The following is a 20,227-nucleotide window of genomic DNA, read 5'->3' as shown; positions in this document are numbered from 1 at the left end:
CCCTGACAAGATTGGCTCCTCCACTAGGTAATAATTTTAGGTCCCAGAAGAGAGTCCCATAACTCTGCTGCCATTCTGATGACCACCCTCTGAAATATCTTGTAGCAGAGCTGGAGACTGGTTGTAGGTTGACTGTACCCATCCTAACTGGTAAAACCATTGCCCAGTCTTGAGGTCCTGCAGCCTCTGCTGCCCCCTGGTGGTACCTACTAAAGTTACCTTACCCATTACTAGAGTCAAAGTTCGACAGTAAAACTCAAGAAACATCTACTAAGATTACAGGCGTTGAAAGTACAGTGTAGAGAACAGAACTGCAACACAATGCCGTGGCAGATATTTCTTCAATAAAAATTTAAAAATTCAGGAAAAATATTCATTCTATTTTTTTAAGATCCTCCCAATAGCCAACCAAGCATGCATGGAACTGCCAGTAAAATTTTGATTAGAAACACAGAATAATCAAAAGTACCATTCTCTGACGTCAGAATTTTAAAATAAAAGTTATACAGATAATTTAAAATAGTTAAGATGGAGTCTGTTATATTTATGTAAATGATAGCAATTTTTCCTTCTTTAGGAAGCATACTATTTGAGTCTTTAAATTCCTTAAATGAAAATATGTGGGTACCACTGTTTAGCCCAAAATAAATATACTAAAGCTTGAACATGAAATAAAAAAGTAAAACTTGGAGCTGCTTTATGACATCCAATTTTTCCATCAACTGTATCTTCTTATTCCTCAAAGTGTCCATGAAATCATGAGTTATAAATGACCTGAGCTTTTTATCCCAGAAAATGGCCTCTAAATTGCCACTGTCTGCTTATGCAATTGAAAGACCATGGCATGCTTCTCAACTTATCTAATATTTTTTTGTCTTTGACTGGGCATCCACTAGAGAACTATATATTGTCTTGTTCTGGGGTTTCATTTAAAGAAACACCTGGTAATAGGATCATTTTCACATTCTGAGAGGACATCTGTTTCCAATTCCATTCCTGGAAGCAGGGCAGAATTTTGAACAATTCCGATCCTTTTGACAATTTACCATCTTTGTTTCTACTGGCAAAATAGACTTCTTAAATGTTCAACTTTCCCGCAAATAAATTAATAACTATAATTTGTGTTCATGTCTAATCTAATATTCCCAAGCTGGGATAATTTATACTCAAAAATTTTTCCACAGCTTCTGGGTAGTAAAGGTGTTCTGCGCATTGTTTTTTATGGGCTGCATATCACGATCAATGCAGAAACCACATTTTAATGTATCTGAATCTGTCTTCTTTGGATGCTCATAAATTGGATATGCACTCAAGGCCATGTGGGTAGGTTTTTTTCACTGTAATAAACTGCGGTGAAATCTGAGGAGTTATGATGTACAACCTTGGGCTACAAGGTGGTACTTTTGACACTCAAATGTCTCCAAGAGATGGAAAATTCAATTTATTTTATCGCCCATCTTAAAGGTTCTAAAAGTTTTGGAGAATTAAAAGCTGTTCTTCATACTTCTCAGAAGTCTTAGGATCTGTAGCTACTAGGAATTAAAATGTCTCTACCTTGTATAACATATAGAGACACTAAAAGTAAATTATTTGAGTTGAAGTCAGGGATAAGCCTGGAACTAACACAGAAAGACAAGAACGAGTGAGTTTATTTTTGATGGTCTTGATGTTTGCCTTCAAGTTCTAGGCACCAAATGGGTGAACTGTCCTTATTTTATGAATATTTCTAATATTTTCAAGACTGAAATTGTCTTTTTAAAGATTTGTTTGTGCTTTTAATTATATATGTGTGTAGGGTAGGAGGATGTCATGTACAGGAGAGCACAGGAATGAGTGAAATACAGAAAAGGACACCAGATCCCCTGGAGCTGGAGTTACAGGTGGTTGTGAGTCACCAGATGTAGAGGAGCTCAGAATTATATGTGGGTCCTTTGCAAGACCAATGAGGTTTTTAGCCAATGAGCCATCTCTCCAGCATGCAACTTGTTATTTCTTAGTGGGTGACTTTCTAAGTCCTTCTGTTTAACATGATCTAGCCTCTCACAGTTATTCATGACCCAAATAGAATCCTCCTGCTATTTTCATCACGATAAAGCCTTAATCATTTTACAACCCATCTGAGAAATATGTGGCCTGTTAACTGTTCTTTAACTTCTGATTTAATGACTTTTACTCCTTTGCAAAGCATACCAGAAATGGTAATTCTTCACTTCTACATCACATTAATTAGTCTAAGCTTGGTAATTTAGAATTGGTTTAATTTTTCAGTTTCTCCATAGAACTAGTGGCCAACACATAGCCATTGATAAGAATTATCAGTAGAATGAATGTTGATAGCACACCATAAAGACAGTCAGTTTTCTTACACATAAAATTAAAGATTATTTCTAGAATCTTAGATTTTATTGTAATAAAGAAATATGAATTTTCTTTGATTTTTACAGTCTTAATTCTGGGAACAATTTTGATTGTACATATAATTGCTTCTACTGTCAAACCATAGCTGAAACAATTTTTATTCTATGATTATTATACAAAACTAACTCTGATAGTAAGATTAATTAAATGGAGCTCACCAATCTTTTTCTTTTTTCTCTTTTTAAAATATGTGGCATTTCTAATTCTGATTATTCATCTCAGATCTATTGTTTTAACTAGAGTTAATTTTCTGAACTTACATCTTTAACTACAATGTTTAAGTATTTATGAAGTATTTAAGGTAATTGCAAAGAATAGCTTCAGTGAATTAGGTCATTGAATCTAACCTACAGCAATTTTGTCTTACTATGCCAATTCTCTATTAAATAAAAATCTCTCCAGTACCAAATGCTATAAATATCTGGAATACTCTGCAATATTATCCATTCTCCAAGGATATTGGCAGAGATCAGAATCTTGATACTCAAGTCTTACTTGAATGATCAAAGATTTACCCTCATCAAAGTGAGCAATGACATAAGGAACATTAAAATAATCTCCACTAAAACACATATTTAACTGTTACACAAAAAAAAGAAAACCTCACTCTATTCTGTCTTCCCAATTCTGGGAATCCAAAACACCTAGGCTAAGATCAGGAAAAGAAAAAGCAAATTATAGCATGGAGAAGGAAAAGGGCTGATGGAATATTTATCAGAAGGCAATGGGGAGTTTGTGATTAGAATAACATTTATTTGATGATTTGTAAAATCTAGGGAATGATCTATAATTAAGTGGACTTATTAAGTACAGAGCAGAGCTAAACAAAGTAAAATTATAAACAGCAAGAGAGATAGATACCTAGATAAATAGATGATTGATAGATGGAGGGATGGATAGATAGATACAGACAGACAGATAGCAGACAGATACATAGAAAAATATCATCAAATCAGGTACTTATAACAACCAGCAGAAATCAAATGTAGGAAGCCCTTTAAGACAGACAGCCCAAGTTCCCAGTAGATAGAGTTCTTCCAAATAACAGAAAAATAGCAACAAATAGGAAAAAAATTATCAAATGAAGCCCTTGGGGAATTTAGAAACTGACTGGGGAGTTGAGGTAGTAGCTGAAATTTTCAGTTGAGTTTTCTTTCCACGGCTAAGTTTCCTGTGACTGAACTTCTATCTTCTCCCACTGTAGACATTTTAATATCATGGGATAAACAATAACAGTATACATCATGAATAGCTTATCTTCTAGCTCCCTTGAAGGACACAGTGCCTTCACTCTTGTGTTGTTTGCCGTTCTTTCTTCTCTGTCAAAGAGTTGGGGAGAGGGGAGAGGAGAGCAGTTTGTCTCCAGGTAAGAGTTTTGAAGGACACTTGATGTGAACAGGCTCAGCCTGCAATAGAACAGGGCAACTCTGCTTCCAAGCAGCTCCCAGTGGTCTTAATACTTCAGACCTTAATTCTGGGTTCCTTGCTCCCTTGTTATAGGAGATTGATACATATTTGTAAGTAAACCCTTGTTGCAAGGCTCTCAACTCCTCCCTTATTCCAACAAGTCCTCAAAAACCCATTTCAGTCTTCCATCCTGGGTTCCTAAATTTTTCCTTATAGTAGATTGGTCCACATTTCTAAGCAATCTTTGTTAGATGATAATCAGTTCCTCCTTTATTCCAAGTTCTAAGAAATCCCATTACTAAATTTTAAACTATTTACAATTCCACCTCACCTCTACTATAATACAAAGACCTCAGGTTCTTTTGCCCTTTGACAAAGACACCTACAATAGACACTCCAGCTTGGACAAAAAGACAGAGCACCTGGCCTGGAGTGATTTCTCTGAGACTATGAAGAATCTATACCTCAGAGGTTGAAGTATGCACAGTAGGCATTAAGCAATTAGTTCAATGAAAAGTTATCTATTTTATATTATGAGCTGTGCTCTAATAGGAGGGAGAATTACTTCAAAAAGTGAGTGGATTAGTATGATTTTATATATCTTCAAAGGCAAATTACCATGACCATCTGCTTTGAAATCTTTGAGCACTGGAAGTATGATTTGAGTTAATATATTTTATATTTCAAATTCTCCTAGTGAGGAGAGGCTACTTACATATCTTATTGTATGTATGTATGTATGTATGTATGTATGTATGTATGTATGTATGTATTGCAGCCTTGGCTTTTGGGAAGATGCCCTGGGCAGTTTTTACAGAGAGAGATAAGATGATTTTTTTTTCAAAAGTCTCTTCATTAGTAATCAGCATCGTGGCAATGCTGATTTATGTCTGTCTTCTTAGTGGCTGGAAAAGAATTCCAAACTAATGCCATTTCTGCTTTCAAAGGACTCTATCTTCTAGACCTCATTTAGCATGAGGATAGAGAAACACAGATAAATGTCTTATCAGGCGAAAAAGTAATTTCATGTTCTTGCAGTTCTTTCCTCTGTCTATTCAAATGCTAGATGCCCTTTCATCTCCTACAAATGGTTTTCTCTTAATCCGCAAGAAACTAGCCCATTCTTCCTAACAACATCATTATATTTTGAGTGAATTATCACAGAACAATTAAGGGCTGTTCTCATGTGGCACACACTTATCATTGGCTTTCTGTTTCAAAATTTCATTCAGCTGTGCCCTCCACTGTTTCCTCATTTTGTTGAATGCTTCTGTCAGCTTCCAGCAAAGAAAATAACACAGTAGGGAGCAGGGCAGAAGTCACAGTAGTATAAGACATCATTGCCACTCCAAACAATGTTCTCCATTATAGTTCACTGAGCTAATGACAATGCATTATTTTGTTAAAAAGTGTTACTATCATTGGAGCAAAACATCCCATAATAGTAACCATGTTGGTGCTCTGACACTTCCATATATAAAGAAAGAACCGTTTATAAAATCCTGTTTTGTCATGGGTTATAATTTCAAGATGACCTTTGCAAATAGGTTTAATGTGTTTTCAGGAGGTATATTACAAACAAGAATAATGACTTTGGGATAAGTCCCGAAATCACATTCTTACTTGATTGATGGCAAATGATGTAGCTTTAGACAATATAAATTAATTCTTCTAATTTCCAATGTATGCATCAGAATGGACATTCGTAAAGTTTTAGTACTAAAATCAATGTGTCTGACTTGTGGATCTGCGTGAGAAGACACTGTAAAGGAGGGAACGATTAAGGCATTTTACCTCGGAATTCCATTAAACCCCAGGGTTGCAGTTTCGTGTCTACTGCTGTGATAAAACACCTTAACTAAAATCAGTTATGAAGGAATGAGTTTATTTGGCTTGTGATTCCAGGGTATAGCCTACCACTGCAGGAAATCACAGAGTAGAAGCTAGAGACAGATGATCACTCCACTTCCTGCCTGCTTGCTCCTTCTGCTCTTAACCATCACCTGTTCTGTGTGTTCAGGACCTCCCATCTAGGGGATGGGGCTGCCAATAGTGGGCTGGATCGGCCCAACTAGCAATCAAGACACTCCCCCACAGGCACGTCCACAGGCCAATCAGATCCATGTAAATCTCTCATTTGGGATTTCTTTCCAGGTGATTGTTCATTGTGGCATGATTACATTTAAAACTATCATACATGACAATAAAAATACAAAAAGTGTGTTTGTGTGTGTGTGTGTGTGTGTGTGTGTAAGGGGGGGTGAGGGTTGGGAATAAACCAGCTAATTCTGAAGGTTTGTTGTTTCCATAGGCTTATCTATTGTAACTGAAGTGCTATTTCTTGTTTTCTTACTGAAGGGATGCCTTAAGCGCCATAGCTGTATTTAGGCCATATACTAAATCCTTTGAGAAAACACCCTTGGGCACTCAAGTGTTCTCTAATGTTTATGACATGGCAGCATGAAGCACGCTTTTAGTTACAATAGTACAGGTAATTTGAAAGGACAAATGTGATGTCAGTTTTCTAAACACAAAGCACTCATGGTTTTACAATTGAGTAGAATCCTAATCTGGCTGTTATTACTGCTAACTAGTATAGAACTCTCTTGCACACTGTATGAAAATATACTTACTGTATGTTCTGTATAGTAATCCTTTGTCTCATAGCGAGTTTTTTCTAGGTAAAGCATTGTAATTAGCCACTGGAGACACAAAGCAAAATGTGCTTGGTGTGCATAAGCACTCGAAGCTTGGTGCAGGAGACATATGTGCAAAGAGATAACTAGATATCTACTGCAGACAAGAAGATCTAGACCCATTGCCCCTATTCCCCTAGCTCAGTACAAATATAAACTAGAGAAAAATGACAGTGAACAGCTTGAAATAGAAAAAGCGAACTGCTTAACAATCACAGAAAATGTAATGGCAGAAGACACCAGAAGATATTCATTCAAGAGGCCCCAACATACCACATCCCGATTTGAACAAGAGAAGGTAGCCCAAGTAGGCATATTCTACTCTGAATCAAACAGAAGTCTTGCTTGACAAATCTGTGTGTGTGTGTGTGTGTGTGTGTGTGTGTGTGTGTGTGTGTGTTTATGGAAGCCACCAAAATCCATGCTGAATAGGAAGCAAGCTGCTTCCACATAATGTGTGATATTTGTCTCATTTACTCAAAGCCACAGGGCAGCTGGACAGCACTGGCTCTGGGGAGCCCCACTAAACAACCTGTCTGGGGGATCCTCTTTGTCCCTGCAGATCTGACACTCTCTTTTTACCAAGTAACCAGAGGAAGAGAATCACACCAGGAAAAGGTACCCAAATAGAGCAAGACTGTCCCCGAAGCACATTTTGTCCTCTAAAGAGAGGAGAGACACCCTTTTCTCATGATGGACGTCAAATATCCGAGTTCAAGGAGACTCCTTACTTCTCAGGCAGCACCATTAAAGTCTGGTGGGATTTCTAATGGTCTGGGGATAGGCTGAGATGGGGAAAAAAGGAGACTTGCAAAGGTTTAAAAAATTAAATTGTTTAAAAATAAACCCCTCCCCCCACAAAGGATGTCTTTATTAAGGATATAGGATAAATGTAGCCCTGTATCTCACCAGTGGGAATGTGAAGTCCCTGAAAACCACTTAGTGGGTCTTCAGAAGTTAAACATAAATTGCAAGACTCAAATATTCCACTCATGTGTGTATGCACAAGAGAATCAAGGGCAAGTGTTCAATTTCAAACTAGACTTGTACATAAATATCCATAGCAACACTGTTGAGATTAGACAATAGGAGAAACAATCCAAAAGGTCCACCAACAGATGACTAGATTAATTAAATGCAGTATATTCAGGGCTGGAGAGATGAGTCAGCAGTTATGAGCACTGCCTGTTCTTCCCACTTGGGAATTTCCAGCTGCCTACAACTCCAGTTTCAGGGGGATTCAACATGCTCACACAGACATACATGCAGTCAAAACACCAATGCATATAAAATAAAAATAAATAAATCATTAAAATCCCATATATTCTTACAGTAGAAAATTATTCAGTTATAAATATGGACAAAATACTCATGATATTATGCCTACTGACAAGAAATGAATCCATGATTATAAAAATGTTAAACATAAACATGACTGAGTGGTAGCAGACAGGAAAGTGATTGCCAACATGTAGAGGGACTCCATTGATCATGAAGGAAGTGATCTAAAACCTGTGGCTGATGGGCTAAAATACAGATCACACTAAAAGCCACTGAGATACACAATACAAAATAAAACTGAATTGCCACTGAAATCATCCCCAAACCTAAGTACTCACTGACACTTGTTCCCTACAATTGGCCAATGGGTCTCTGTGTTCCCCATCTACTTCACAATGATGATTTTCTAATGAGGACTGGGAGATGCATTCATCTGTGGGTATAGAGCATTTAGAAAGCAGTTTGCTCATAGGCCCTACCTGTAAGTATGATTTTGCTAAATGAACATAATATATTTTTGTTTGGTTGGTTTAAATAGTTGAGATTTTGTTCCACAATTCAGTTTTCTGGCTTCACCAAATCACTGAAAGTTAGGATTGTGAACTGAAATTTATTATGAATGAACAACAGGACAAAATGTGACAGTCATCACAATTCTTAATCTATCATCACAGAATTTTTCCCTTAAATGTTATTACTGGATTCAGCTTTTAAAAATTAATGCATTTCTTGAAGTTGTCACCACTTTAAAAAACATTCTCTAGTTAATAGTATGGAACTAGAAATAAAAGCATAACTCAAGATTGTCTATATACACCCAATTGCTCCCCTAAGGATGCCTGGATGGTGGATCTGCTTTGCTAACTATAATAAATCATATTGAGAGAATTTCTGGATAGAAGTGCTCCTATGACATCCTAACAGGAGTGACAATATTCGAGAGTTGCTTATCAACCACACTTTGGTTCTCAAAGTCTTAAGACTATGAAATCCAAGAAACTGAAATTTCCTCAGGAGTCTTACACTGGGATGAGGAAGAGGATGGGGGTCTTAGTGTCAGCCAGGAGAGGGCTTATCTCCGCAAAGAGCCTGCACAAGTTCCTATAACCTGTCAGATTGTCTTACTGAAGGCTCTGCAGCTCAGACAATGGCAATGTGTACGACTGCATCTTGACTAGGACTGTTTAACTATCCAGACATTTTGTCTTCTATTTAAATTTTAACCTCATGTCAGGACTCCAAAGATAGACCTGTAGTCACATTGAATAAATATTTATTGTCTGTGTTTCACTGCTACTTCATCTGTGTAACTAGACTATAGAGATAAGCGGCCAACCTTGGCTTATTAAGATTTCCAGGATGTCGGGTATGCCCCACCCAGCAGCACTGGTAACATACAAGAGAATAAAGGCACCTGAAAGAACACCCTGCATAGTTCTCCCCAAGTTTTTATTTATGTTTCTTTTCACATCTTCTGGTTTTGACTCAACATGATAGTCACCAGCCCCTCACCTAATTGGCTGTGCCTGCCATGTTTCCCGGGTTCAGCAATTAAAGCACATAGTAAGGTCACATTTCTCTCTCTCTTTTTTTTAATTTCACCAGGACAGAATGATAATGCTGTGAAGTCTGTTTTTCTGCAAGCCCAGAAGGAAGTGAAGAAAGGACTAAGGAAAAGCATTACGTAAGCCAAGCCAAACACAATGGCTCTGCTCAGTGCCACATCCATCGTTCCTGTCACAGGCATCCTTCTCTCACTGCCACAGCAGAGCCTGGGCCAGAGCATCCCTGCTGTAACCAGCACATGCAGACTTCAACATTGCTGTCAGTGCAAGCTATAAATACCAACTCGAACCCCAAAGGGATTTGTCACACAGGGAGCATGAATATTCCAGTTTCTGAAAACACCATTTACCAGGAAGAGACTTGGTGTCTCAGAACAAACAAGTTATTCCTGGGTAAGTGTCTCAGTTTAAAGTGGCAGAGGTAAAAAGAGTTGCCGTTTTAGGAAAAAAATTAAAATCTGTTAGCAGATTTCGCTCTGGTTTCTAATGCCAGCACAAATAATGCAGAAGCTAATGTGGGTACTGCGTCCTGGCCATCCCCTGCCACATTCAACTGTCACTGTATGGAGCTGACCGTATTCACATTTTTATCTGTATTTCTGGAAAGTACATGTTTGTGTTCAATATGTAACTCTTATTTGTACAGACATTTCTGTTTCCCAGTTTTTTTTAGGTCATTACAACTGCTCATTTCTAAACAGTTGTGGTATGGCACAATGCATGGATCACATACATACTTTTCCTATGGATGTACTTGCATGCTCTGTACATCTCTACACATGTATCTTGTAAACTTACAGGGCCAAACCCTGTGAGATAAGGTTTTCTAAGTGGGAAATGAAAATTTCTGCATGAAACTTTCAAATTGTCCTTCAACACAACTTGGGAGTAAATGTTTCTTTTTGCTAAGTCTGGCTATTATTAAATATTGTATTTCTGGTATCCTATGGTAAAATGATGTCTCACCACTACTTAAATTTCCATATTTAATAAATTTTAGCAATACTCATGAAAAGCTTCTTGCTTTTTATAACTATTTTCTAGAAAACGTTGCTTTAAATTCTGGTTCATTGTTTCTCTTGTGAGATGCTTTTATTATTAAGAAAATATGATGTTTTCTGATGTATTTTATATTTTGAAAATGTTTTCTTTAGTTGTCATTTTCTTTTGACATCAAAAGTTGTAGTTTTTTATGTGGATCATTTTTAGACTATATTTTGCCTCCTGGCTTATGATCTTGAAGACTTTTCCATGGCAGATTTATTTTTAAAAGATAATGTATATACAAGGCCTTGCTAATAGTCATATTACTATACTCTATGTGGTGATATAATGTTTATGATCTAATAAAGCTTGCCTGGATATCAGAGTGCAAAGCTAGCCACAGGCATAGAAGCTGGACAGTGGTGGCCACACCTTTAATCCAGGGTTTAGGAGATACAGGCAGATGGATTTCTGTGAGTTCAAAGTCACCCTGGGCTACACAAGAGTGAATCAATCTAAAAGAGAAACAGAGCTCATGCCTTTATCCCAGCACTGGAGAGAATATAAAGACCTCAGTGCAGTCCCAGGAGCAGTCTGAGATTTGTTGAGGAGAAGGGAAGTCTGAAGATGCAATCAGAGGACATCATCTCCTCTTAGGTCTGAGCAATGGTAGAGGCGATAACCCTCTAGTGACTGGTTCTTTGCTTTTCTGATTTTCAACTTTAACCCTAATATCTGCCTTTGTGTTTTTATTATTCATGCTTTAACTGTATACCATAACACTAGAATTCACTCCCTCCTGTCAATGTAAAATAAAATAAAATTTAAGAAAACATTTTGTCAGTGCTTTTAATTTTGCATTTGTGTTTATGTAACTTTTGAAAATATATCAAGTAGGGCTCTAGTTCTATTTAAAGAAAAAAAACCCTAGCCAGATGATTTATCTGAACTTGCTGTATAGTCTACCAAATCTTCAATGATTTTAAATAACCTCTCTACCAAATTTTCTCTTTCCACAATTCCATTTATGTATTTTTATTTGTTTGTTTTTGCTCACTTTCACCTTCCTTTGGCTCTTTAAATACTTTTATAAATCATTTTAATGTGGTTGCTTAGGAGATTTTTATTTTGTTCTGTTGTTGCTGTTTCTTTTTGAGACAGGATCTCCCTATGTACTCTGGCAGACCTGGAACTCACTGCAAAGACCCCTGCTTGTGAGGTTCTAGGATTAAAGGCATGCACAACCATGACCAATCCTCCCTAAGATTTTTTATGTTAATAAAAATGCTCTAATACCAATTACATTTATGTATCAGAAAACTCCTATATATGTTCATATTTTGATTTTTACCTGAGTTTTGTACTTTTAAAATGCAATCTATTGCTAGTTGACCTGAGATGCAAATAAGTTTGTTCTTTAACTTGGGGAGGAAACTTTCTCCAGAACCCTTGTTTTCCTTTTTAAAATAGAGCGTGTGTTCCTCCTATTTACTTGCAGCTTATTTATTTTTAATTTGTATAATGGCTTCTATTGTAATTATGCTTAGATATATTGAATCTCTGTGACTTTGTTTCTTTGTGAAATACTGATAAAAGAGAAATGAGGGAGATACAATGGTTTGCTTGGAAAGCTTAACATCTGATTAGGAACTTGAAAATCTACAAAATCTATCACTGAAAAAAAGGTCAAAGGATTTCAGGTGACATAGGAACACTGATGCAAATTAATCCTCATGGAATACTGCGTAGGTTCTTTAAGAAGGCAGAAACCTATAACATTAGCACCAAGTGCCTGGACATCCATGACCTGACTTTGACCTACATAATTCATCATTATCACAGTCACTGTTTCAGTAAAAGATTTCCTCATAAGTTCACAGATGAAAAAAGATGTTAGGATATGCCAGTAGCTGTTCATTGTCCCCACCACGCAATGCTAGGCCCGCATCTTCAAGTAATGTAACCCTGGTTCCTTGGGCCTACTCTTTTATTCACTGAGCACAGAGACCCATGGAGTATACATGTTAAAAATTAATGAGTGTGCTCTTTTAGGTAGGAAAAGAGGATGTGCCATGTAAATATTGAAAGGACAAGTGCAAAGGATGGGCGCGGAAAAGAGGGCACTGAAGCTGAGGTCCACCCATGGGAATTTCAAATGGCTTGAGATGGAGTGAGAGTAGCTTAAAATTCCACTCTCTGGGATTAGTCCTGGCCACACATATATAATTCATGGGCTTGAATGCCAAGGTAAAACTGTGGAATAGATTAAATATATTTTTATTTCAAGTTAACTTGGGCATCTATGAGAAGGTTTATCTAAAATGGAAAGAGACACATGTGCCAGGGAATCCCAAAGTGGAAAGAAAGAAGCATAGAAAATCTGAGGTCCAGCAAACATCCCATTGGTAGCACAGCTCCTTACACATAGAAGGTTCACATTAAATATTGAATGAGTTAATAAAAAATAAATGACTTGCAAGTTTTTATTTGAATCAGGTATTTCTAGAAGTTCATAATTGATAACAGCTCTGTCTCAAGGTTTAAGACACAAATTCTTCTCAAGCACCGAGTTCTCCTGGAGGAACATTGTTTTGCCTAATGAGTACAGAAACATTAAGGAACCAGAATCTGGAACACAACTCTGTTCTGCCACACAGCAGCAATTAAGTAAAGGAATTAATGTTTCCTAAGCACTTGAGACACTACTTTGCACAAATTAAATGCTGCATAACCGATAGAGCTATTTGTTAAGTAAATAATGAAGGCTGGGATACAAGACCAAGATAAGATTGTAAAACAGTAAATGTTTAAGTCAGACCTTTTCCCTCCTCTCAGTTTACCTGGTTCTCATTTAATTCTCCCCTGAATCTACTTCATCAGTTTTGAAAAGCTCCAAAGATATTTATTAAGCAACATTTAACATAAAACCTTTTTATAATTAAAAAGCCTTGCTTGTCAAGACTAGATTCCGAAGTGGTTCTTTAGGATGGTTCTATAGACCTTTTTAGTAGGTAGGACCTCAAGAAAAGTCTTTGAATCACTGGGATTGTGCTCTCAAAGGGAACGTGGAAAGCCTGATTATTTTCTAAATCTTTATTCTTCCTGCCTTGTAATATGAATAGTTTTTTCTGTACCAGATGCTTCTGTTACGTTATACTTTCCAAGGACCCAAAGTATTGGGATAATCCAATATTCAAATGGAAACTCCAGAAGTATGAGCCTTATCTTTTAGAACACAATTCCCTCACCTAGTAATGTGATACCATGGTTATTTGAAATAAAATGCCCCCCATAGGAAGTGGCACTGTTAGGAGGTGTGGCTTTGTTGGAGTAGGTGTGGGCTTAGTTGGAGGGAGTATGTCACTGTAGAGACAGATTTTGAGTTCTGATTAATGCTCAAGCCATGCCCAGTGTCTCCTGTTGCATTCAGATAAGATGTAGAACTCTCAGCTCCTTCTCTAGCCCCATGTCTGTCTTCACACTGTCATGTTCCACCGTGACAATAATGGGCTAAACCTCTGAACATAAGCTGCCCAATTGAATATTTTCTTTTATACTTGGTCATTGTGTCTCTTCACAGCAGTAGAAACCCTAAGACAGTAGTTTGTATTAGAGACTGGGTTATTGTGATATGTAGGAAGAGACTTTAGGACTGTGCCGCTAACCATGCCCAATTTGGAGGGGGGAATAAAAGGCACTGCAGGAGAGAGGCACGCTCACTTTTTGGCTTCCAGTTTGTGGCGAAAGCTGCTGACTCACCTTGGTTGCCCATTTTCTCTTGTAAGTAATTTCTACAATAAAGTTACCTATACACTCAACAAGTGTGCTGTTTATCATTACAGCAACAGAGATAGGCTGACATGTCTTTGTTTGGAGGAGGTTGGGCTTTGGAGTTTAGGTTAGAAAAGCAATGTAATGCTCTAAGTGCTGTTTAGTGGGTGATATTAGTAGATACATGGAAGACAGTGGATCTAAGAGTCATTTGAACTATGAGGACCTGACTCAAGACATTTCAGAGGAGTATAATTCTAGTATGTTGCCTAGAGATCATTCTTACCATATATTGATGAAGAATTCAGCTCCTTTCTGATCTTGTTCAAAGAGTACGCCTAAACCTAAAGAGAAGAGAGTTGGATTAATTTTGTTGGCAGAGGAAATCTTAAAGCAGCCTAGTATAGACTGGCATTTGGGTGCTTGTGTTCATACTTACAAAGATTTATAATGAAAGGGAGAAAACTGAGAAAGGAAAAATTCAAAATATACTATTTGAGGAGAAAAGGAGCACCAGGAATTGGAATGGAGCTAAGTCCTGTGTTGAAGGAGATAACCTGATTAATAAACTGAATGAAGAGAATGGTGACCTAAAATTAAGAAAAGCAAGCTTAAAGTAGGGTGTGATGGTGCACACTTTTAATCCCAGAACTCCAGAAGCAGGTAGAAATCTGATTTTGAGGCCAGCTTGCTCTACAGATTCATTTTAAGGACAGCTAAGCTTACACAGTGAAGGAAATTGTAGAAAATAGAAAGCTGATAAAGATGTAATTGAACTAGAGGCCATGTTCCAGCCAAAGCAACCAGGAGAACTTGGTAGCTTTGGCCACATGGTTCTGGATTTAGAGTTTAAGAATAGAAGAAATAGGCTATGGAATATTCCTCTGTGCTTAAGGAAAGCCACTGAGGCCAGGCACTTGTGTCAGGGGTGTCTCTGAAGGGGGGAAAAGAGAGGTCATTTTGTAAATCTGAGAAGTTGGGGCCTAAATGGCCATGGAGACCACAAGATGTCAGAGATGCCAGACTTGTTGGATACTTGCCAAGAAAAGCTGTTAACAGGAAGTGAAACAAGCACAAGACAAAGAAGTATGTTGCAGTTAACAAAACTGAAAGGAGTTGGAGATCTGAAGAGCATTTTGGCATCAGACATGGAGATGCAGAATTTGGAGTTTGCCCATTTGGTTTTTCTCTTGCGTTTGGCCCAATATTTCCTCACTATGCTTTTTTCCCTATTTCTTGAACAGTAATATATATCCTATATCATTATATGTTGGAAGTATGAGATATTTATTTATTTTATTGTTTGTTTGTTTGTGTTTTATGCCAGAGTGCTCTGAATGCCAGATGAGGGCATCAGATCATATTGTAGTTGATTGTGGCCAACATGTACTTGCTGGGAATTAAACTCAGGACCTCTGGAAGAACAACCAGTGCTCTTAGCCCTTGACCCATCTCTCCAGTCTTGTGATCTGCTTTTTTATTTCAATTTTATAGTGGATTACAGTTAAGATATTGCTCTCCTACCTATCTCCTACTCCAACCCAAACAGCCACAGCTTTTTGTTATCTCCTACATATATTAAAGCAGATTTTTACAAGTTCAGTATTATAATGACTCCCTCTGGACTTGGCATGTTTCTGTGGTGTGCTGGGTAATGCTTGATTTTATACATCCCAGAAGTATGAAGGAGCTAAAACTTCCCATTAGGCTTCAGTCTGAAATGTTCTACCACTTCACAAAGGCATATCCCTGGAGGCCAAGTATTCAACAGGTAGGCCTTCAGGAAACATTTAAGATTCACAATATAGCTTATGTCTAAAGCCATTTTTGACCAATATGAAATGGAAGATGAATAATGAACAGGTTTTGCTTCCCTAGGTAGATGGAAACTAAGATGCATTTCTCAAAGCTTCTCTGATGCTCAAGGAAGGATCCAATATCAATCAGCTACAGAACTGGTCAGCTCAATCGTCCATCCTTCCGCAGGTCTTTCTTTCATCCTTGACTCACATCACCTGTGCTTCATCGCCGTCACTGGCTAAGATACCTTCCCAAGGAATGACTGCATGCAAGCCTTTCTCTCATTAGGATAATACGCAGTTATGTGGCATTTATTAATGAGTAAATGAACTGGAAAGATGTATAAAATCACAGAGAGAAAGAGTAAAGATACAAAACGTTTCATTTTTCTTATGTACTGATCATATATACCCAAGAAATTTTAGAGAAATTTTAGTTATGAAGAAATTATAAGAAAATTCAAGATGAATGTTAAGCCACGATGGATGGGGAAAGAATAAAAGAAAGTGGGGTAAATGAGCCAAGAGACGAGATTACGTCAATCAGCTACAATAAATAGTGCAGTTATTGGAAATATTTAAAAAATAAAGCCAAATATTTTTCAGTAAATTTGGATGGTGGGAGTCAATTATGCCTACAGTTAGAATGTGCCATTTTTCTTTTACCAGACACACCCATGCTTAAAAGAACCCATGAAACTAAAATCACCAAATTTCCTGGTTGAAACTGTAGATTTTGATAGGTGAGACAGACAAGGATTTCATCATCCTAGAATGATGAGGTTCTCTATTTGTGAGGCCAGTTGTGAAAGCTTTTGTTTTTTATTTTGTTTTGTGTTCTTTCTTATATGCAAAGCCAACATTTAATGTTTTAGATTTCTGTGTTTAAGTTGGAGGGATTATCTGTAGAAGACATAAAGCAAGAAAGGAACCATGGGGGAAACAGGGAAAGAAATATATCAACCTTTGCTTTGTTTTTAGTGATCTGAAGGTCTTATTAAAAAAAAAGTCCTTGCCTAGTCCACAATTCCATTGTTCTTTGTAGAAGTTTCCTGTCATTCATTTATGTCTTTATCCATTTTGTGTTGTGATTTATAACTCATAATATAAATGAATCTACTTTTATGTTTCTTAATGTCAATATCCAATACTTCTAGCACTAGTCATTGAACCCTGTCATATCTTGTTAGGATCTTTATAAAATTTATTTTGCTATAGATTCATGAATTTACCTCTAACTTCACAATTTCATTGGTCTGTGTATCTGTTTCTTTGTTGATTTTTTCTGTCTGTTGGTCTATTGTTGAAAGTTAGAAACTTCAATCCCATTGTCCTGTAGTTTGCCTCCCTCCACCTTTTGGTCTATAATATTTGCTTGCTTATAGCAGTTTTTAGAAATACTACTACTTGACTCCAGCTGTGGGACCCATAAAAAAGTAGTATTGATGAGTTTACTGCTGACACATATTTCTCAGGGTGCATTCACCAATAGCTAGACAAAATCAATAATTTTTATTGGTTGCCATCATTGATCTTGTAAACGTGTTTGAATTTAATCTTTAGGAGATTAAACTGAAACTGTGTCTGCCACGCTTTCTGAAAGACAATGTTTACTCACCTTTTGTCCATATAAAAATCATTTTTGGCAATTACCTTAGGCTTAAACTTCTAGTTTTTAAATGGATAATTAATAATAAACACTTTCTATCAGAGAAAAGAAATAGAACATTATAGAATTCCCCATTTGTGTGTCGGTATGATTCTGTAGCCCCCAGTGATTAAAATTGAAACCATGGCAGAGATGTCAACTCTTTTTTAAAGCCCTTCTTGAGCATCATCTCTAACTGCTGGTAGTAAGTTTTCCATGACTCCCTCTCGCAGCTGGCAAATCACTGGCTGGGAAGTTCACAGAAACGCACGTGGCTTGAAATGAAACTGAACTGAGAGGAGAGCATCAGCCTGTGATCTACAACCCTGACCACAACTTCAGTGAAATATCATGCTGATTGAAAACTAAAGTTGAAGAAATAAATTACTTTTATAATTTTCCTAAAAATGTCAGTAATGTTAACCAGTTCTTAAATCCAAACAACTATGCATATCTGGATACTCAAACACTTTAATGAGTAATAGCTAATACCATGTACCAGGTGTGGTTTTAGTGCATGGCGTGTACTAAGTCTAAATATTTGGATCAGTACACGGTAGTACCATGTCTGTTTCAGGTAAAGAAACTGAAATTCAAGGACTTAATGAGTTAGGTTAATAAAGCTAAGAGAGATGGTAGAGGCAGGATACAGATCCTGTTAATTGTGCATCCTATTCAAGACCCTGAAGTATTAAGAGTGAAAGCATTCTAAAACTATAAACAAGTGAATCTCTTAATCCCTACTTTACTTGGCTTTTCTCATTCTTACCGTAACAATTCTAATAGTCAAAAGTAAGAGATGCTCAAAACTCTTCTAAAGTAGTTCATCTCTGTAAAAAATAGGTCTGAACCCCCAAATGACTATTAAATGATGCTTAATTACTGCTGATATCAAATCTACATGGCACAAATATAAAGACTAGAAAAATCAAACTTTGTATCCTAAAATGCACCCTCTTCTCATGCCATTCTTCACTGGATTCAAAAGCTGCCAGTGAAAGGGAGATTCCAGGCAGGCAAAGAATCAAACAAAGAGGAGAAATTACAAGTCAAAAAGAGTCCTGTTTGGTTTTGCCCTGTCAGCAAAGCTGGGAAACCATCCTGTCATAAGCCGCCTGCAATGAGCCACCCACACTCATTCCCAGAGTCAGCAGCCAGAGGCTGACAGAAAAACTTCTCTATTGTACTTGACTTTTATTTCTTGTGTTTGAAAAGGCTAACTAACTACTATAATTTGGTCATGTCAAAGTTATCAAGGGAAGAAAGATATAGACTCAAGGTAAACAAACAATGCAAAGAAAATTTAATGGAGCACTAAACAAGTTAGTTGATGTTATTTCAAGGGAAATATTCAGATTGAATATCTCTTCCTATTCTCTTGTACTTGTCAAGGCCAATGATTTCTGAAACAAAGTATCACATTCTTCTGTGCCTCCAATTTGAATGTTTTATACATGATTTCCTTCAAGGATGCTATGATTTTCAATTGATTTGCTATGATCTAAAAGTTTGTGCCTCTCCTCCAATTAAGAAAAATTCAGATGTGGATTTTTATTCCCCCAAGGAATGATATTAGAAGGTGGGAAATTTGGGGGTACAAGGATAAAGCCCAAATAAATGGAATTAATGTCTATTATGGCATGAATCTGAAATATCACAGTCTTAGTTATTTTTCTACTGCTGTGATAAGATATCAGAGCCATGTTAACTTATAAAAGAATGAGTTCATCGGGGCTACTTACAGTTTCAGACTTTGAGTCCATGTCCATTATGGTGAGGAGCATGGTAGCAGGCAGACATGGAGCTGGAGAAGCTAAAATCTGAATTACAAACAGGAGACTGGGGGGGGGAGGATATGACATGGTCTTTTGAAACATCAAAGCCCATCCATAGTGACATACCTCCTAATCTTTCTTAGACAATGTTCTATTGCTGTGAAGAGACATCATGACCACAGCAACTCTTACAAAGGAAAATATTTAATTGGGACTGAATTACAGTTCAGAGATTTAGTCTATTATTGTCATGTAGGGAATCATGGCAGCATACTGGCAGACATTGTGGTGGAGAGATAACTGAGAGTACGTACTATATTATGATCTGCAGGCAGCAAAAAGAGAAAGACACTGTGCCTGGATTGATCATTCAAACTTCGAATCCCAACCTTAGTAGCATAAGTCCTCTTACAAGACCAGACCTACTCCAACAAGGACACACATCCTAAAAACCAAGCATCCAAACATGGGAGCCAATGGGGAGCATTCTTATTCAAAACACCACACCTTCCCTAACAGTTTTACCCTCTGTGGACAAAGGATTCAAATATATAAGGTTATGGGTCCATTCTCTCTAAAACCGGTCATTGAGGGGTTAATAATTTTGTACATGGATCCCATGCAGTGGGTTTTATTTTCTTTGATAAATTTAGATGTTCTCAAAACTTCAGTAGGAATAGCTAACTACAAGAAGTATGTAACTAAGGATGAACCTTTGAGGGTTATACTATGGCTTGGGTTGCTGCCTCATTCTGTGTCCTGGTCCCTCATGTTGCTAGTAGCTTCATCTTCATCATGAATTGAGGTACTACACCAGGATGGACATAAACTTTCTCACACCATGAACCAAAAGAAACCTTTCCTTCCTTAAATTGCTTTCATC

The sequence above is a fragment of the Mesocricetus auratus genome, unplaced genomic scaffold (assembly GCF_017639785.1).
Source record: "Mesocricetus auratus isolate SY011 unplaced genomic scaffold, BCM_Maur_2.0 Super-Scaffold_2245, whole genome shotgun sequence".
NCBI classification, from domain to species: Eukaryota; Metazoa; Chordata; class Mammalia; order Rodentia; family Cricetidae; genus Mesocricetus; species Mesocricetus auratus.
The sequence above is the reverse complement of the archived record's forward strand: the minus strand, read 5'-3'. Positions refer to the sequence as shown.